Source organism: Terrapene carolina, unplaced genomic scaffold (genome assembly GCF_002925995.2).
Source record: "Terrapene carolina triunguis isolate 2854851 unplaced genomic scaffold, T_m_triunguis-2.0 Scaffold66, whole genome shotgun sequence".
Lineage (NCBI taxonomy): Eukaryota > Metazoa > Chordata > Testudines > Emydidae > Terrapene > Terrapene triunguis.
The window spans coordinates 85,177,459-85,195,889 of record NW_020664417.1 but is presented as its reverse complement, the minus strand read 5'-3'; the positions used below and the strand labels follow the sequence as shown (position 1 = coordinate 85,195,889).

The 18,431-nt window shown below is 45.2% G+C and overlaps 1 protein-coding gene across 1 annotated transcript in view; it reads left to right on the top strand.

Moving 5' to 3' along the window:
* The first annotated feature begins 1,475 nt into the window (after positions 1-1,475).
* The window catches only part of SH3BP2 (SH3 domain binding protein 2), a 167,295-nt gene continuing 150,339 nt past the window's right edge, over positions 1,476-18,431 (top strand). The window contains exon 1 of the mRNA XM_024198565.3: positions 1,476-1,912. The gene's annotated coding sequence lies outside the window, so the exon portion shown is untranslated. The remainder of the gene's footprint in view (positions 1,913-18,431) is intronic.

The following is an 18,431-nucleotide window of genomic DNA, read 5'->3' as shown; positions in this document are numbered from 1 at the left end:
CATGAGTGACGGACACGCCCAGTGCTTCTGTTGCCTTGGAGAATCTCATATTTCCCAAAAGTGCAACTTCTGTCTGGCATTAAAATCTAGAGCCAGAAAAAACAGGGAGATCACATTTCAACTCCTCATGATGGAGAGCTCACTGCACCTGGCCTATAATCCAGGCTGGGAGAGCCCCCCGTATGCCAGTCTCCAAGTAAATCAGCTACCTGTATCATCTCCAAGGCTCACTCACCAAAGACCTCTCATAAGCCTTCCAAACACCATACCACAAGTGCTCCTGGTAGGAGGTTGCCAGTGGAAGTAAAGGTTACTGGTGACTCCAGCCATTTCGGCTCCTATTCGTCTATGACATGGTACCCAAGAGGCTGCTGGTACCTCATTCCTCAGGTACCAAGAGCTCTGTTAAGCCTAGAGACCCCAAAATTTTGGGCTCTAATAGACCATTGGTACTGACAGGGGAGCCAGGCAGCAAGAAGAGATCTACCTCTTCAGACTCAGTACCAAAAAAAGACCACTTGGTCGCCATCTGGACTCCCATCAGGGCATTTGAGATTCATAGTACTGTCAGCTCTCTCTGCTACGATTACTTTGGCTCAAGCTATGGACATGGCTATGGGCACAGGTGCCCGAATCATGGCCCCACCCCCCCCCACACCATGCAGCCCCTTTGCCCTGAGCCCCTGTCCCTTCCCCCCAAAGCCCCACCCTTGTGCTGCCCCTTCCCCCCCCCAGATCCTGCCCCTGCACTGCCTCTTCCCCTAAGGCCCCACTTCCACACCACCTCTTCCCCCCCAAGACCCCATCCCCCACTCACCCCCTCCGCCCCCTCTCCCCATCACTCACCCTTATGGCCAGTAAAAAGTTGGGGGTGCCATGGCCCCCTGGACCCTCTGTTCCAGCACCCCTGAACTCGGAAGATATTTTTGGTAAAAACTTGGGGTGTGGTCATAATGTGACCTTGTCTTTGAAAAATATTATGAAAGGGGGGTATGCCATAAGGGCCCCTATTTCCCCCAACTCGTTGAGCTGACATGATGGCTACCAGAAACACTGTTTTCATTGACAAATGTAGGAGTGAGCAGGTAGCCATCAGTTCAAACAGAGAGCTTGTAAGATGTTTAAGAACCAGATTGAGGTCCCAAACCAGAGTATGATGTTTGACTAGTGGAAAGAGATTTCTGAACCCCCTGAGGAACCTCATCGTTGATGGATGCACAAATACAGAATAACCTTCTATTGAAGAATGGAAACCCGTGATGGCTTCCAGGTGGACGCTAAAAAACTCAGCAACAGCCCCAAGTTTTTTAGTTCTAGAATGTAATCCAATATGTCTGCTGCAAAATGAAGTTGTCAGTGGAATGTGTTTGAGGTCACACCAGCAAGCAAATTGTGCCCATTTTTATAAGTAAGTGTAATGCGTACATGTTTTTCTGCTGTGTAATAGCACTCTTTTTACTTTCTCTGAACAGGTTATTTCTAATCCCATGAACCATTGACCAGCCATGCTTTGAGGCAAAGAACTCCGATCTTGGGATGAAGGATCTTCCCACGTTCCTGGGAGAGAAGATGAGGAGCTACCTGGAGAGTGATTGGCCAGCTGTATCAAATAAGGAAACAATGTTTGTCTAGGCTGGGTTGGGACTCTTAGAATAACTCTGGATTTGTCCTTTTTTATTTTTTTAGTAGGACTTTGGTAGAGGAGTTGAGGGGAACACATACAGTAGACCTGATGACCACTGAAGGTGAAAGGCATCCCCCAAGGATCAGTGGTTCAGCCCGCCTCCGGAGCAGAACTGGGCGCCCCATTGCCGGAATAGTGATGAAGTATGATGAGATCTATCTCCCACTCATGGTCTTGAGAGTAGTGCCTGCTGAGTGTGTCTGCTGTCACATTCTGAACTCCTGGGAGGTAAGCTGCTGTGATGATGATCTGATTGTGTATGCATCAATTCCAAAGTTTGACAGCTTTGGCTCAAAGGGCGGGGAATCTTGCTGGTTGATATAGGACATGCATGACATGTTGTCCATCATGATCTTTATGTGTTTGCCCCTGATTACTGGTAAAAACTGGAGACATGCACATTTGACGTCCCTGAGTCACAGGAGGGTGATATGCAGAGTGGTTTCCTGAGGCATCCACCTGCCCTGGGCCCTGTGGGTGTCCAGATGTGCTCCCCATCCTAACAGGGATGCATCCATTGTTATGATAACTGCTGGGGGAGGGCAGGTGAAAGGGACTCCTGCACAAACGTTGTGAGGGTATTTCCACCAATTTAAAGATTCCTTTATGAAGGTGGGTATGGAAAGTAGTGGAGTTAGACTGTGTCTGTTTGCTGAATAAACAGTCCCGAGCCACTGTTGAAGTCATTGCGTTCACAATCTTGCATGATCTATAACGAAAGAATTAGCTGCTATATGCCCCAACAGCTGAAGACAGTTCTTCACTGGGGTTTGAGGGCTGATCTGGATTAGGTTGACTATGTTGGAGAGGGCCATGAATCTGCATTGGGAGGCAGGCTTTTGTTGCTACTGAATCAAGATGAGCTCCTATGAATTCTGACTTTTGCAGAGGGGCCAGGTGAATTTTTGAATGATCAATTGCAGGCCCAATTTGAGATAGAGATCTATGGCTTTGCAAGTTGCCCGTGAAGTTAGGCCCAGGGAGCGACCTTTCAGAAGCCAATTGTCTAGGTAAGGGAACACCAGTATTCCTTTTCTGCGGAGCTGTGCCACTACTACTGGCATGACCTTTGAAAAGATCCTGGGGCAGATGACAGGCCAAAAGGGCACTCCCTGTACTGAAAATGGGCCTGAGAGTAAAACACAGGAATCTTTTTTGTGTGACGGGTGGATCGCTATATGGAAATAGGCATCCTGAAGGTCGAGGGCTGTGAATCAATCCCCTTGGTCCAGTGATGGAATTATTGCTGCAAGTGCCACCATTTTGAATTTTTGTGCCTTCACAAAGGTGTCACATAGCCTTAAATCTAGGAGGGGTCTCCAACTGCCACTCTTTTTTTGGAACCAGGAAATGTCTGGAATAAAACTCCTTCCCTCTGTGCTGCCTGGGAACTGGTTCTGTAGCACCCAGGAGTAGAAGAGAGTCTATTTCCTGTTGTAGCAGATTCTCGTGGGAGGAGTTTCTGAAGAGGGACAGGGAAGAGAGGTTGTCAGGTAGAAGAGAAGTGAAGTGAAGGTGATGGAGTACCCTGTGGAGATGATCTCCAAAACCCACTTGTCCATAGCGATGGACTTCCAAGCCTGCCAGAAGTGGTAAAGGTGGTTGTCGAAGGGAGGAAGGCAGATGGTATGGAAGTTTTTGGCAGCTCAAAGCCTGGATCACCCCATCCAAATTGGTGCTTCAAGGTGGAGGTTGTGAGGTCGAGGGTTGGGAGGTGGGTGGTTTTCTCATCAGGAACCTCTGTCCCAGGCGTTGAGGTTCATATGACCTGTGCAAACTTGAGAATAGGGCGGGCTGGGATCTCTGTGTTGTCTGGGGCCTGCTAAACTTTCTCTTTTGGGTAGATGTATAGATCCCCAGAGAACATAAAGTGGCCCTGGAGCCCTTTAACATGTGCAGAGATTCACCTGTGCTGTCAGCCATCAGTTTAGTGACATTAAAAGGAAGGTCTTCAATCATGTTCTGGACCTCCTTTGGAAATTCCGAGAGCTGAAGCCAGGAGGCCCTGCTCATATCTTCTGCTGTAGAAATCTAACGAGTGGCAGTATCAGCAGTATCGAGAGAAGCCTGCGGAGAAGTTCTGGCAAGCAGTTGGCCTTCTGCAATAATTCCCTGGAATTGCTTTGTGTTCTGCTGGTAGATGTTCAGTAAAGGAGTTCTGGTCGGTATAATTTGTGTGGTTGTACTTTGCCATTAATGTCTGGTAGCTGGTTATTCTGAATTGTAAAGTAACTGACAAATATGATTTTTTACCAAACTGATCGAGGTACTTATGATCTTTATCATAGGGTGTAGATTTAGCATGGTGCTGCCTTCCATATTGGTTAACCACCTCAGCTACCAAAGAGGAGAGGAATACGAATTCTGAATCCTCAGAGAGGATTTGTCCACTCTCTTGCAAGTAGGAAGAATTGAGGCCAGGGTGTGCCAGATAATCTTTGCAGGGTCCAGGCATGCCTCAATAACAGGTAGGGAGATGCAGGCAGATGAAGCTGTATTGAGGATGTCAACCAACTTATGATGTGGTTCTTGATTCTTGAACCTCCTCAAAGGGAATCTGCAAAGAATCCATGAGCCTCTTGATAAGGTCCTGGAACTGTTTAAAATTGTCAGCCAGGGAGGTGCCCATTAGCCAGACCCTACAAGCTGGGAGTTGCCTCCTGCTGGGAGTTGTTGAACTGTTTCCATCTGATAAGGTCTGTTCACCAGGGCCCAACGGCCTCTCCCAGGAGCGGCAGCCACCCCCACGCCACCCCACCCCTGCGCCACGCCGCCCCCCGAGGCCCTGTCTTCGCACTGACCATTTCCCCCAAGGCTCTGTCCTCACACTGCCCATTCCACCCCCCACACTGAGTTCCTGCCCTCACACAGCCCCTTCTCTCTGAGGCCCCCCTCCCGCTCCAAGATCCCTCTCGCTCCTCTCTGCTCCCTTCCCCCAGTTGCTCACTCTTACTGCCGGTAAAAAGTGGGAGGGCCATGGCCCCCTGGTGCCCCCTATTCCAGTGCCCCTGGCCTCTGCAGTCCCAGGTTGTGGTTTGCCTTGTCAGCCTCCAGTGTAGCTGTATGATGTTCGGGGGTGGCAGCAGTGTGGGAGGCACTAAAGGTCTGCTGTGAACTTCTAACGGGATACGAGGTGGGGGATAGAGGACTGAAGCTTTGCCTAGGGCAGTAGACTGTCTTGGGTGGCCTCTGATACCAGATACTCTAGAGCAGTGGTTTCCAAACTGGGGTTCATGAACCCCTGGGGGTTCACAAAATGTTACAGGGGGGTCTCAGGAAAAAAAATCCCTAATGACGGATAGAGCTATTCCTAGGGACCAGCAGCCTGGGACCAGCAGCCCGGAGCCCCTGGACTTCCAAGAACTAAGCAGATCAGAGCAAGCATCTCTGTCACACTGAGGAGATTTAAACTTCAAGACTCCTTATAAGAAATGGAAAGGGAGGTGGATATTTTTGGCTGTTTTTAAAATAAATAGGCAGCTAGTATTGTTTTTAAAATTATTATGAAGAAGAAATTTAAGCTTTGTTGTAACGTGTGTTGTTTATCTGGACTGCTCAAGATCTGAATGCTTGTGTAAGAGGAACTCTTTGAGTTGGCTTCTTAGATACCTTCATGCTGTTTCACATCTGATACTCCTTGATGAAACATAGGAGCCTTGTCTTATAACAGGCTTATTCAAAGTGATACAAGCTACGAAAGTGAGATCTTGGAAGAGTGGTGCCATTTTCATAATTAATAAAAATAGTGTAATGATAAATAATAATACTGTGTAATAAGCATGTCATAAAAACAAATTTTATATTTCCAAGATCACTGCTTTTATCATTTATACTCAGGTAAAAGAGAAAATCCCTGGAAATATTCGTTTTTAGGATGGGGTTCGCGAGACTTGACATTTTGGTGAAAGGGGTTCACAGGTTGTTAAAGTTTGGGAACCACTGCTCTAGAGTCTTGTCTGTAGTCCAGGGGTCGGCAACCTTTCAGAAGTGGTGTGCCGAGTCTTCATTTATTCACTCTAATTTAAGGTTTTGCGTGCCAGTAATATATTTTAACGTTTTTAGAAGGTCTCTTTCTCTAAGTCTATAATATATAACTAAACTATTGTTGTATGTAAAGTAAATAAGGTTTTTAAAATGTTTAAGAAGCTTCATTTAAAATTAAATTAAAATGCTGAGCCCCCCGGACCCAGGCAGTGTGAGTGCCACTGAAAATCTGCTCGCGTGCCAAAGGCGGCACGCGTGCCATAGGTTGCCTACCCCTGCTATAGTCTTTCACTCAACCTGCTAATAATTCATGTGAAAACTACAAACTGCTGTGCCTTCACTAGGATTTTACCCAAGTTAGCTAATTCAAGTTAAGAGAACACCTCTTATTCCTAATGAAGCCACAGCATAAGCTGTCATGTTTTTTAACTCTTCCTCTCTAATTTGCAAGCTCTTCTATTGTGAACACAGTCTTCACAATATAAGCCTGTTGTAGGTAAACAAAAGTGGTGTCAAGGTGAATTTTTTTTCAGTTGCTACTAATGTGGGAAGACTGGGAATTAAAATAGGAACATTCAAAGAATTAAAAGAACAAGGAAATCCCCAATCTCTCTGTAGCCCAGTTAATGTGATGGAGAAGTTGGTGGCAAAGACTATTGTGCTTAATGTTAGCATATAAATGACCACACTTAAGAAGCATGCTAATAAAATTTGCAGATCATACCAAACTGGGAGGTGTTGTCAATGCTAGGGAAGACAAAGAGGTCATATAAAGGAAAATAGGTTTGGAAAAATAGGTCAAAAATAACAAAATAAGGTTCAGCAGTAACAAATATAAGATACATCTGGAGAAAATCCAAACCACTGCTATTCAATGGAAGGGGTGATTGTGGATAACAAATTAGAGAAGAGTTTGCAATATGATATACTAGATGTAATCTGGGACTGCATGTTGGAGAGGCAGCACCAAATGATGATAGTCCCTCTTTACAAACTGTAATAAGGCCACACCTAAAATGCTTCATTTAGTCCTAGAGACTTCAGTACTAGAAACATAAAATCAACTGGAAGGAATTCAGAGGAGAGCAACACAGGCTTATAAATATAAAAGATGGTTTCACTTGTATAAATAAATGATGGGAAAACCTGGAAAATTCCAGAGTACTATAAACATATTCTGTGTCTCATTACAATGGAGAGTAAATCATTTTAAAATGTAAAACTACAGTTAGCAATCAAATGGGAAGCTACTATCTTGACAATTTCAGAATTCAAAGTAGGACTCAGTCCTGGTCTACGCTGCAGGGTTAGTTGTGTCAACCTTGCTGTGGAAGCGTCTTCACTTAAATTTGAATCCCACCAATATAAGTGCTTCTTTATGCTGATTTAGTAACACCAATTCCCCAAGTGCCAGAGAGTCACGGTCGATGTAATTAGGCAGCATAGACACGGTGTTGCTTATTTCAACTGTTACTGACTTTCAGGAGCCATCCCACAGTGCCCCACACTGACAATACAATCAATACAAGCACTGTTGGTGAGGACGTGCACCGCTAACACAAGGAATTTAATAACCGCAGTGGCTGGATGCAGACGTAAGTTAGGTCGACATAATTTTGTAGTGTAGACATGGCCTCAGAATCAGCTTTGCCACTAGAAAGCTGTGGAGAACTGCTTTCTAGAGAGGTTCAGTGTTTTTGTAAGATGAATTCAGCAATTTAAAAAAAAAATGTATACAGTTGTTAAACTAATTAAGTCAGTTAAATTTTACAAGAAAATCTTGACCCATATTCTGGAGTTCTTAGTCAGCATGAGTTTTGCCTGCATAAAGACACTGGAATTTGGCCCCTAAAAACTACATTACAGCAACGCTGAAACTTTCCAATTCCTAGTACTTGCTAAGGAGAGAACTAGTGTTTTCAGTCCTAGAGGCTGATCCTGGAAATCTTTATGTGCATGAGTAGTCTGGTCTTCCTAGTAATGTGACTCTGATGTAAGCACCTCCATTTAGAATGTATTCCGTGTTCATTTCAGTAGACCAGATCACTTAAAAAAAAATGCAGAAAGACCCAGATAGATCACTGCTCGTCCTTCAAAACTAAGCAATTTTGAAAAGCCCCATCTCAAACTGTAACATACTGTTCATTACGAAGATTCAAGTTAGGGCCCTGACATTTACAGCAGCATTGCACAAGATTAGAGTTTTTACCCTGAGATGGGCCTCAGTCTCTGGAATGGATTACTTATTTAAACGTTTGTTTCTGTTGCAGTGAATTGACAGTGTGATTGGGTCATCTTCAGTCTCATAAAAATATGCTATTTCATTTGCCACAGTTTTATATGATTAAAACATGTGACTGGGCCAGGCAGTTTCATTTTTTCCTCAGGGGAAGGTGCCTGTCAGCTTCTTTACTTCCCCACTTTCATAGATCCGGCATTGTACCAACAGGGCCAAATCTGAACTCCTGCTCTCCCTGACCTAATCTGTAAAGGCAGAACCCTCTCCTTCAAGTCTCTGCTTATGACCATCTGCCACTATACCTACAACAAATCAGCCAATTAATAATAGGATGGAGTAAGCCAGCATTTACTTTATCTATTTAGATTATAAAAAAGGAAATTTTGCAAATCCTTGCTGAATTGGGGCCTAAATGAGCATGGATAATGAACTAACCACTCAAGTCCAGGGGACTTTCCCGCTGGGTCAAGTTTAAAACTAACTGGTGAGAATGATTCCACTGCTGCTGTTCCTGCTATCTCTGTGCACTTTAAAAAAAATGATACACAATCTAAGAACCATAATATTTTTGATATTCCACTGCTTGCATAGGATTCCTTTATTTGGAATAAAGTGTCATAAAGATGTTCAAAATTAAATACTGTATCTTATCATAAAAAAACCCTAATGATTGCCTACAGAATGACCTCTTCATTTGCTCTCTCTCATTACAGCACTGTGAATGAAAACCCACAGTTCTTACTCAAGGAAATACTTCAAAAGAAATTTGGCCTGAGTAAGAATTTGACCTGTACGTTTTTGAGAATGTCCTTGGATGACTATTTCCTTTGTGTTAAGTCTAGCACGCAGAGCTATGAGGACACTGCTCCTGGAGAATTAGTCAGCACTTATATGTATCTGTTACTGTGCCTGCGTTTCCTGGATTTCTCCAAGCTTATCAGATGCTTTTCATGAGGTATATTCATGAGCTGCTGCATTGCACATTTGTGCTTTTTTCAGTTTTATGTAATGAAATGCTGACATTGGTAGTGTAATTCTGAATAGTAAATAATTGTCACCGATGTTATGGGGGGGCGGGGACACGCAAAGTGGAAGTTTTGCCTAGGGCGCAAAATATCCTTGCACCGGCCCTGTGTCCATCCGTAACTAAGCTCTTGTCATGAGTGAATCTAGGGTTGCGCTGATGAAGTCTACTATCTGTGTCGGAGTGAGGACATACTTTTGTAAGTTTATGCTGACCCCTAGGGAAGACGGGAGCTGAAGCATTACCAAGTCAACTCGTAGGCTTCCTGATGTGTCTTAGAAACTAGTTGTTGAGACAGGGGAAGACGATGAAGCCGCCTTGCCTGATATAGGCTACTATGACTAGAAAAACTTTGGTAAAGACCCGGGGAGCAGTTGCAAGGCCAGCTGGGTGCACTCTGTATTTAAAATGGTAGAGGCCCCCTATGAACCTGTGAAAATATCTATGAGCAGGGTCAGGGTCAGGGCAGGTGCAAGGATATTTTGCACCCTAGGTGAAACTTCTACCTTGCCCTCCCCCCCGTAACATCGGTTCATTGAGGGGCAAATCCCAACGAGCCTTTATAGACCCCAGGGGCCAGCCATGCCCCGGGTCTGCTCCCCAGACCAGGTTCCCCCCTTCCCGCCCCCTGAACTCCCCTGGAGGGTGCACAGCCCCCCCTGCGAGCCCTCCCCACCCCACCCCACCCCGGTGGCCCCTGCCCCAAGTCCATTCACTGGCTTTGCCAGGCTTGGGCCACTGCAGCAGCTCAGCAGGGAGGAGCTGCCTTCTGGGGGCTCCTGCAGCAGATGCATGTGGGCAGAGGCCCCCCGTGCACCCCCCGGCTCCCTCCTCGCCATGCTCGGGCTCTGCGGCTCCCGGGAGTGTGAGCTGCCGCCGCCCCTCCCGGAGCAGTCTCAGGGCCCCGCGCCCCAGCGGCTGCTCACATGCCTGGGAGCCACAGAGCCCGAGCATGGCGAGGGGGCAGTTCGGGGGGGGGCGCACGGGGGCCTCTGCCCACATGCATCTGCTGCAGTCTGCAGGTGCCCCCTGGGGGGGCGCCAGGCCGCAGCCTGGGCAGGAGGGGCGGGGGGCACGGCTGCTCCCCGCTAGTGGCGCTGCTGCCTTTGCAGGGCTCCTGCCCCCCTGTACCACGCCAGCTCCTCCATGGCTGGGGCTCACCGCCCCCGCAAGCCCTATGCAGTATTATTAAACTGGTGCCCCTATGCCCGACGGCAGCCTGAGCTTGCAGCCCGGCGGGGGCGGAGGGACAAGGCAGAAAGAACAACAAGACGCCCGGCCCGCCTCACGGTGGCGGAGAGTCACAGTTCCCCGCAGAGACCCCTGTACCCTCTCCCTCACGCAGAATTGACATGCAGAAGGTACTGTGACAAAGTTCCTGCTCTATCTTGGTGGGTCCTGTGCTTATTGGCGGATTTTCTTGCCTCAGAGATTCACCATGTGGGTTGGGGAACAGCCCAGAGACCTTCCCCTCTGGAAGAACCCACAGTCCAGGTCAATTGGGAGGTTTGGGGGGAACCCGGGCCTGCCCTCTACTCCGGGTTCCAGCCCAGGGCCCTGTGGACTGCACCTGTCTATAGTGCCTCCTGTAACAGCTGCATGACAGCTACAACTCCCTGGGCTATTTCCCCATGGCCTCCTCCAAACACCTTCCTTATTCTCACCACAGGACCTTCCTCCTGGTGTCTGATAACGCTTGTGCTCCTCAGTCCTCCAGCAGCACACCCTCTCACTCTCAGCTCCTTGCGCCTCTTGCTCCCAGCTCCTCACACTCACACCACAAACTGAAGTGAGCTCCTTTTTAAAACCCAGGTGCCCTGATTAGCCTGCCTTAATTGATTCTAGCAGCTTCTTCTTAATTGGCTCCAGGTGTCCTAATTAGCCTGCCTGCCTTAACTGGTTCTAGCAGGTTCCTGATTCCTCTAGTGCAGCCCCTTCTCTGGTCACTCAGGGAACAGAAAACTACTCATCCAGTGACCAGTATATTTGCCCTCTACCAGACTCCTGTACCCCACTGGTCTGGGTCTGTCACAGTACCTAATTAAAAGCACTAAACTTGGGAATAAAAAATGTCAGTCACAGGTTTTTTGATATGCCCTGAAGTTTGTCAGACATTTATTTGCAAAAACCTTGTAGTAAGGGTGAGTCAGCTGTCTTGCTGAATACAACATTAAATATTATGGAATACATGATGCAGCTCTTCTCTGTTTTACATTTTCTTAATCAGTATTTCTAAGCTGATTTTATATTTTAAATGTACTCTTAAGCCTTCATAAAGTAATCATTCCAGATTACTACATATTTAACTCACTGAAACAGACATTATTTTAAATTAATCAGTCACAGAGGTTTAGTGTATTCATAACAGTGTTCATTGCTTTTAGAAAAAAGGAACACTAATTTACTGTGTGTGATCTTCATAACAATACACGTTTATGAAATTTTACCAACTTTAAAAAATATGTTTCCAAAGATTTTAGGCATAACAAAGGATTTTATATCTTACTAAGGTACTGATTTTGCTTAAAACTAGTTCATCAGATAGTCAGAAGTAAAGTAGCTATCTGGAAGCAAAGGGCTGTTGCTTCCTTCAGTGGGGGAGAGGGGGTGAAGGGAGAAATGGATGGACAGAAAGGACAGGAAGACTTTGGAAGTAAGTTTTTTTTACTATATAATTAAAATGTGTATTTTAGATGAGGGTGGTCTTTTGAAGAATTTATTTAAAAAACCATATGTCTGAAGATCCAAGCATTTAAGGCTAAAGATGATTGTGCATCTAAAAATCTATGCAAGGATTTTTTAGATATGTGATTTTATAATCTTCACCAACTCACTAATGAAATATTTTTAAAGCAAATTTTAAATGAAGGTCCTGTAGACTGACATGTTCTGAGTAAATAATGTTTTCACCCCTCAGTTTACAGTGATGCACAACTGTTTTTGTCAGTACATTCAGAAACTGACAGTAGATACCTGGGGGTTGGCAAATGCCTGTTAAATGTCTTCATTACCCCTTGAATGGCTCTTTAACAGTTTCAGTGTTGTGCTAATAGGTCTGGCAGGCTGGAGACTGTTTCTCTTTTAACTACTAGATCCCCTTCCCAGGAAGACTCAGGCCTTGGCTACACTCGGGAATTCACAGCGCTGCCATGGCAGCGCTGTGAAGCACGAGTGTAGTCGTGCCGCCAGCGCTGCGAGAGAGCTCTCGCAGCGCTGTATGTACTCCACCTCTCCCAGGGGAGTAGCTTGCAGTGCTGCGAGCGAGCATGCAGCACTGCAGGCTCTGATTACACTGGCGCTTTACAGCGCTGCACTCGCTGCGCTCGGGGGGCACGTTTTCACACCCCTGAGCGCAGCAAGTTGCAGCGCTGTACCGCGCCAGTGTAGCCAAGGCCTCAGAGCCTGCAGGAAGGGTTAGGAAAACCAGTAGGATGGACACTAAGCGCCAGTGGTGCCCCAAATTTTCAGGTACCCTACCCAGCTGCCTATGCCTGAGGATGGCCCCAGGCACACCCAACCACTTGCCGCCTCAGGCCACTGCCTAGTTCGCCTAGTGGTTGCACCGGCCCTGGATGGACAGATTCCAAACAACAAACAACCTCATAAATCAGGTTATGTGCAGCCCTTGAACACCAATCAGAGTATGTCTTTTTCTTCTTGGACATATGGCTTCATGCATTTATGTTATGCTGTTCACCAGACTCCACCTTCATTGCCTGCAAGCATGGCTTCAAACAGTGTACTCACCAAACAAACAGTCCATGAACACCATAGTAACAATTCCCACCAAGGTAACGTTATCTCTACTGCAGTGGAAAAATCCCCTTTACGTATGTGTGGGCATTCCCTTCCTTTGCCCCTCATTAGTCAGGGCAATCATTATAGATGCCTCCCTCCTAAGCTGTGGAATCCACATGGACAACCACATGGCACAAGGCAGTTGGACACCCTGAGAGGCCAGGGTGTAAATCAACGTTCTGGAATTACAGGCAGTCCAAGAAGCTTGAAAAGTCTTTCTTCCATTCATCCAATGTCACCAGGTACTCATAATGTTGGACAATATGACAACCATCTATTACACCAAACAGGGAGGAGCATGATCTATTCCCTTGTGGGAATAAGCGGTCACCCTATGGAATTGATGATCAACATTCAGTCTTTTCCCAACCTCCTAAGCCAGGAGAAGTGCAGAATCAAGGATCCCAACCACCAAGCGCTCCATCTCAAGGCTTCTTTTTTGGAAGGCATCACATCTAGAATGTTCATGCTCTGAAGCCGTACAAAACATCCTCACTAATAGCAGAAAAGATTTAATCAGGAAATGCTGTTTAGCCAAGGAGAAGCATTTCTCCATCTAGGCACAGCAAAACTTGCATTCCCAGAGTCAGTAGATATTCCTCTTATTTTAGACCATCTTCTCTCTCTCAAAATGGCTGGTTTCTCTATCAACTCTTTAGGAGTCCACCTGGCAGCAATCAGTGTCTACCACCCACCTTCACATCGATACTCCAATTTTTGCTTATCCACTGAGTAGCAGTTTCTGGAAAGGCCTAATCAGAACCTTTCTGCCAGTAAGGAAACCTATTCCTCAACTGGACTTAAACCTTGTTCTTTCGGAACTCACTAAGCTTCCCTTTGAACCACTAGTTACACATTCCATGTCTCTCCTATTTATGAAAGTCGCATTTCTTGTGGCCATCACTTCAGCTAGAAGGTTAGATGAGCTCAGAACACTGATGGAGGATCTGCCTTACACCATATTCCGTAAAGACAAGTCTCCTCACGTTTACGTCCGAAGTTCACCCCCAAAGTAGTTTTGGAGTTTTACCTGAACCAGTAATGCATTTACCTATATTTTTTCTGCAACTAAACGCATCTGAAGAGGAGAGGAGACTTCAGTCCCTCAACCTGCAAATAGTCTTAGCCTTTCACCTGCAAAGGACAAAGCCAATCAGAAAATTACCAGATTATTTATCGCTATAGCAGAAAGAGTCCAAGGTCAGGCTATATAATCCCAGAGGATCTCTACGTGGATCTTGAATTGTATCCTATTCTGCTATCAACTGGCACATCTTTCTCCCCTCCCGGAGTGAAGGCTCATCCCACAAGACCACAAGTTACTTCATGGCATTGCTTCAAGTACCCCTACTTGACATTTGCAAAGCAGCTACATGAAGTTCTATCCATACCTTTGCAAGATATTATGCTTTAGTGCTGGATTCCTCTACTAATGCATCCTTTTGGACAGCGGTCCTTCGAGCAGCGCAGCTGCCTGCATCCTTGCACCCTCCTCCTACTTGAGTACTGCTTGTCAGTCACCCACAGTGGAATACACATAGGGCAGGTCCACACTGGGACGGGGGATCGATATAGAAAACGCAACTTCAGCTACGAGAATAGCGTAGCTGAAGTCGACGTTTCCTATATCGAACTAAAAGTACTTACTTCGGGTCCACGCGGCGCAGGCAGGCTCCCCCGTCGACAGCGCTTCCTCCTCTCGGCGAGCAGGAGTTCCGCAGTCGACGGGGGAGCGCTTCTGGGATCGATCTATCGCGTCCAGATGAGACGCGATAAATCGATCCCAGAAGATCGATCTCTACCCGCCGAATCAGGCGGGTAGTGTGGACCAGCCCATAGACACCAGCACTTGAAGAGGAAGAGAAAGTCACTTACCTCATGGCAATTGGAAGTTCTTCGTGATATGTGGTCATTATATACCTTCCTTCCTTCCCCTCTGCTTCAGATCTTACCTGGATTTGCAGTAGAAAAGAACTGGAGAGGTGGTCGATCTGCTCCACCCTTTATGTTGGAAGCATGAGGAGAGTGAGGGTGCATGTGTGGACCAACAGATATTGCTGTCAAGAATGCTCCAACTCTGGGCACATGGGGTGCCTGTGTATCCACAGTGGAGTACAGATAGGGACAACTGGGCACAATCCAGAATAATGAGTAGTGGTGTCACCTCTGCCCAATAACCTGGAGTGCTCATTACAATGCCTTGCTGCTGTAGTCTCCAACCTGGACTGCTCACAAACAGCCTCCAGCATGTAAGTCACTCCCAGCTATGTTGGGTGTGTGTGTGCTACAACCAGCCAGCCAGCCACACCTTGGCTCTCACCAGCCTTGGTTATACGGCAGGGTGACCCCAACATAGCCCCAGTCCCGGATTTCACCCCAGAAATGTATGTCCCATACTGCCCAGCCCTCTCCTGGAAAATACAAATATATTAAGTCTGTTATTCCTTTAAGGAAATAATATGCCATCTTATTTTTTAAAAATAGTTATCCAGATACTTCAACTTAAATACACTGAATTAGATGAAACAATAAAACAGGTTTATTAACTACAAAGAGAGAAATTTTAAGTGAATGCAAATAATGAGGCATAAAAGTCAGAAATGATTACAAGAAAAATAAAATAGGTACCAATAACCTAATTTAACAAATTATATTAGATTAAAAGCAAAGTTTTCTCACCACATACTTTCAGCAGATTACTGACCACACTCTCAGATCAGGATCCCCTACCCCCCAAATCCAATGGCAGTTTTCCTGTGTCTGCTTAGGTGTGATGCCAGAGACAGACAGGGAGAGAGAGGAGGGGTGTCTTGGGATGTCTGCCCCTTCTTTTTATAGTCCTGTCCCCCCTTTGAGAAGCATTTTCAGCTGGGAGAAAGGCGCCAGGCAGTCTGTGTGGAAGGAAACTCTACCTTGTTTCTGTAGTAAGGCTTTGTTTACACTGGCACTTTCATTGTTAAAACTTTTGTCACTCAGGGGTGTGAAAAAACACCCCCCTGAACGACAAAAGTTTTAATGATGAAAAGCACTGCTGTGGACAGCGCTTCGGCAGCAGGAGCCGCACTCCCGATGACGAAGCTACCGCCCCCTCGTTGGAGGTGGTTTTATTTTGTCTCTGGAAGAGATCTCTCCCGGCGATACAGAACGGCTACATAGCACACCTTACAACAGCACCATTGCAGCAGATCAGCCGTGCTTTTGTAAGGTTCACAGTGTAGACATAGCCTAAGATGTAGACTTTTTGCCCTTGCCCCGTTTCCTGCCAAAGAATGGCCACTTAGCAAGTAATGGTCCATCAGCATGATTTACACCTGGCTGAGGGATCAGCCTGCCCTTTGTCTCTGAGGAACTGGTTTGGCCAGTCCCCAGACTTACCAACAAAACATAATTTTAGTCATGATCTCATCTTATGTTTATAACTTCACATATAACACTGCTATGTGCATTTTGCCATGATAGTATTGATCAGCAAATTATACGTTTTGAAATGATACCTCAAAAGGCATACCTTGTACAAACATTATTACAATAGTGTGGAGAGTGTGAACCCAGGGGTATATTCTGTCACAACCATGCATCTCAAAGAACCTCCAGTTACCATACGGTAAATAACTTTCTAATCTGGCCATGTCTTTTTAGCCTCAACTCAAAATCTGAACTAGAGATCACTATACACCTTTGTGATGACTACCGTGTGCAGCAGGTGTCAAAGGGACACAGTCAAATTTAGCCCAAATATAGGTTTTGTAAAAAACCCAATTATTTTCAAAATCTGACCAATGGAAATGTTACCATGAAATTAAAAGATCAAATAAAAGTTATTTTTAAATAATAAACATTCCCCTGCAATGTTTGCCACCCAAATAGTGCAGCAGTGTCATAATACATGAAAAATAGAAAGTGATTGACTAGAAACAGAAGTGATACTAGCTAGTTTATTTTAACTGGAAAATGGGAAAACTAAATAGCATAGTATGTAAACTGATATTTTTAATCTTTTAATAATCTAAGGTATTATCTGTAGATTAGGCAAGGAATATTTTGGAAATATATTGTGAATAGATTCTAATTTCACACTTGTGTAAATCAGGAATAATTCCACTTAAGTCGGTCACGTCTGTGTAACCCCAATGTACGTGACGTTAGAATAAGGCCCATGATTTTTAAAGTGCGTTTATTTCCTGAATTGTGACTGTAAAAATAGCGATGTGGAGTTCCATGTGTGATCAGGATTGCATATCAAATATGCTTTATTTGTAAATACAAAATGTTTTTCTAACTACAAAACCTACAAATTCAACCTGAGTTCAGAAAGTCAAGCTGGATTCTTTCTGTGCTGCTTATCATCGCCAGTAATAAATGTTCTACAGGCCAAATTATGCCCTCATTGATACTCGTACAACTTCATTGCCTTGCTTTGATTTGCACAGGTGTAACTGGTGGAATGTAGTAAGCAATCCTGTTGACCCTATGCCATGAAGAATGAACTCCAGCTTAAACTCCCTTTAGCTGTTGGCTCTGCAGTGCAACCAGGAGTAAAAAGCAGTAAAATCTTGTTTTTATCACTGAAGTCAGTACTTATGACTGAATGCCGACAGGGATCAGATCTGTTGAGTTCAGAAGGTGCCACTTTTCAAAACAGAATTGCACATTTAACGCGACAGTATGCTTTTAATGCTGAACAACGGCATCATAAACTTGTCCCATTACCCACATTAATTATAAACTCCGAGTGGCCATAACCAGACACTTATGTTTAGAAACGTTTTAATGACTGAGGAAGGAGATAGTCACCAGGATTCCAATAATTTTATAAATGGCTAGATCAGATAGTCAAATAGTTTTCTTACAGCTGAAACGTGGAACGCTTTCAGAGATCAGTTTGTGGTCATGCAGGGTTACTGGAACCTGATGAGCTCATCTTTCTTATGTGTTTCTACGTTCCATCTCCCCGCCCCCCCCGGTGTACGTTCTGCTTTTGACCTGAACACTCCTTCTTTGGCCTGGTATTCAATTTACACAATTGGTAATAAACCTGAATTAAAATTTGTGCCCCAAACAATTAAGACACAAAAATAGTAAGTCTAGTGAGGAAAAAAAAATGAAGTGGATTTTGTATTCTTCTCCTTGACTTAAAGGAAACTAATTTACAAATGACTACTCTGACTTCTAGCCATCAAATAGAGACCTGTAGAAGTACTCAGAAAAATGCAATTGACCCTATGATTTAGAAGATTGACTACAAAATGGATTTCCTGGGCAAACCAGGCATTTCTGTAGAAACAATGTTTGGAATAGACTTTCTGCATGTAAACCACAAATTGGGGTGTAGCAAGCAACCATGGATATAAACTGGCCATCAGGAAGTTTAGATTTGAAATTAGACGAAGGTTTCTAACCATCAGAGGAGTGAAGTTCTGGAACAGCCTTCCAAGGGGAACAGTGGGAGCAAAAGACATATCTGGCTTCAAGACTAAGCTTGATAAGTTTATGGAGGGGATGGTATGATGGGATAGCCTAATTTTGGCAATTAATTGATCTTTAACTATTAGCGGTAAATATGCCCAATGGCCTGTGATGGGATGTTAGATGGGGTGGGATCTGAGTTACTACAGAGAATTCTTTCCTGGGCGTCTGGCTGGTGAGTCTTGCCCATATGCTCAGGGTTTAGCTGATCGCCATATTTGGGGTCAGGAAGGAAT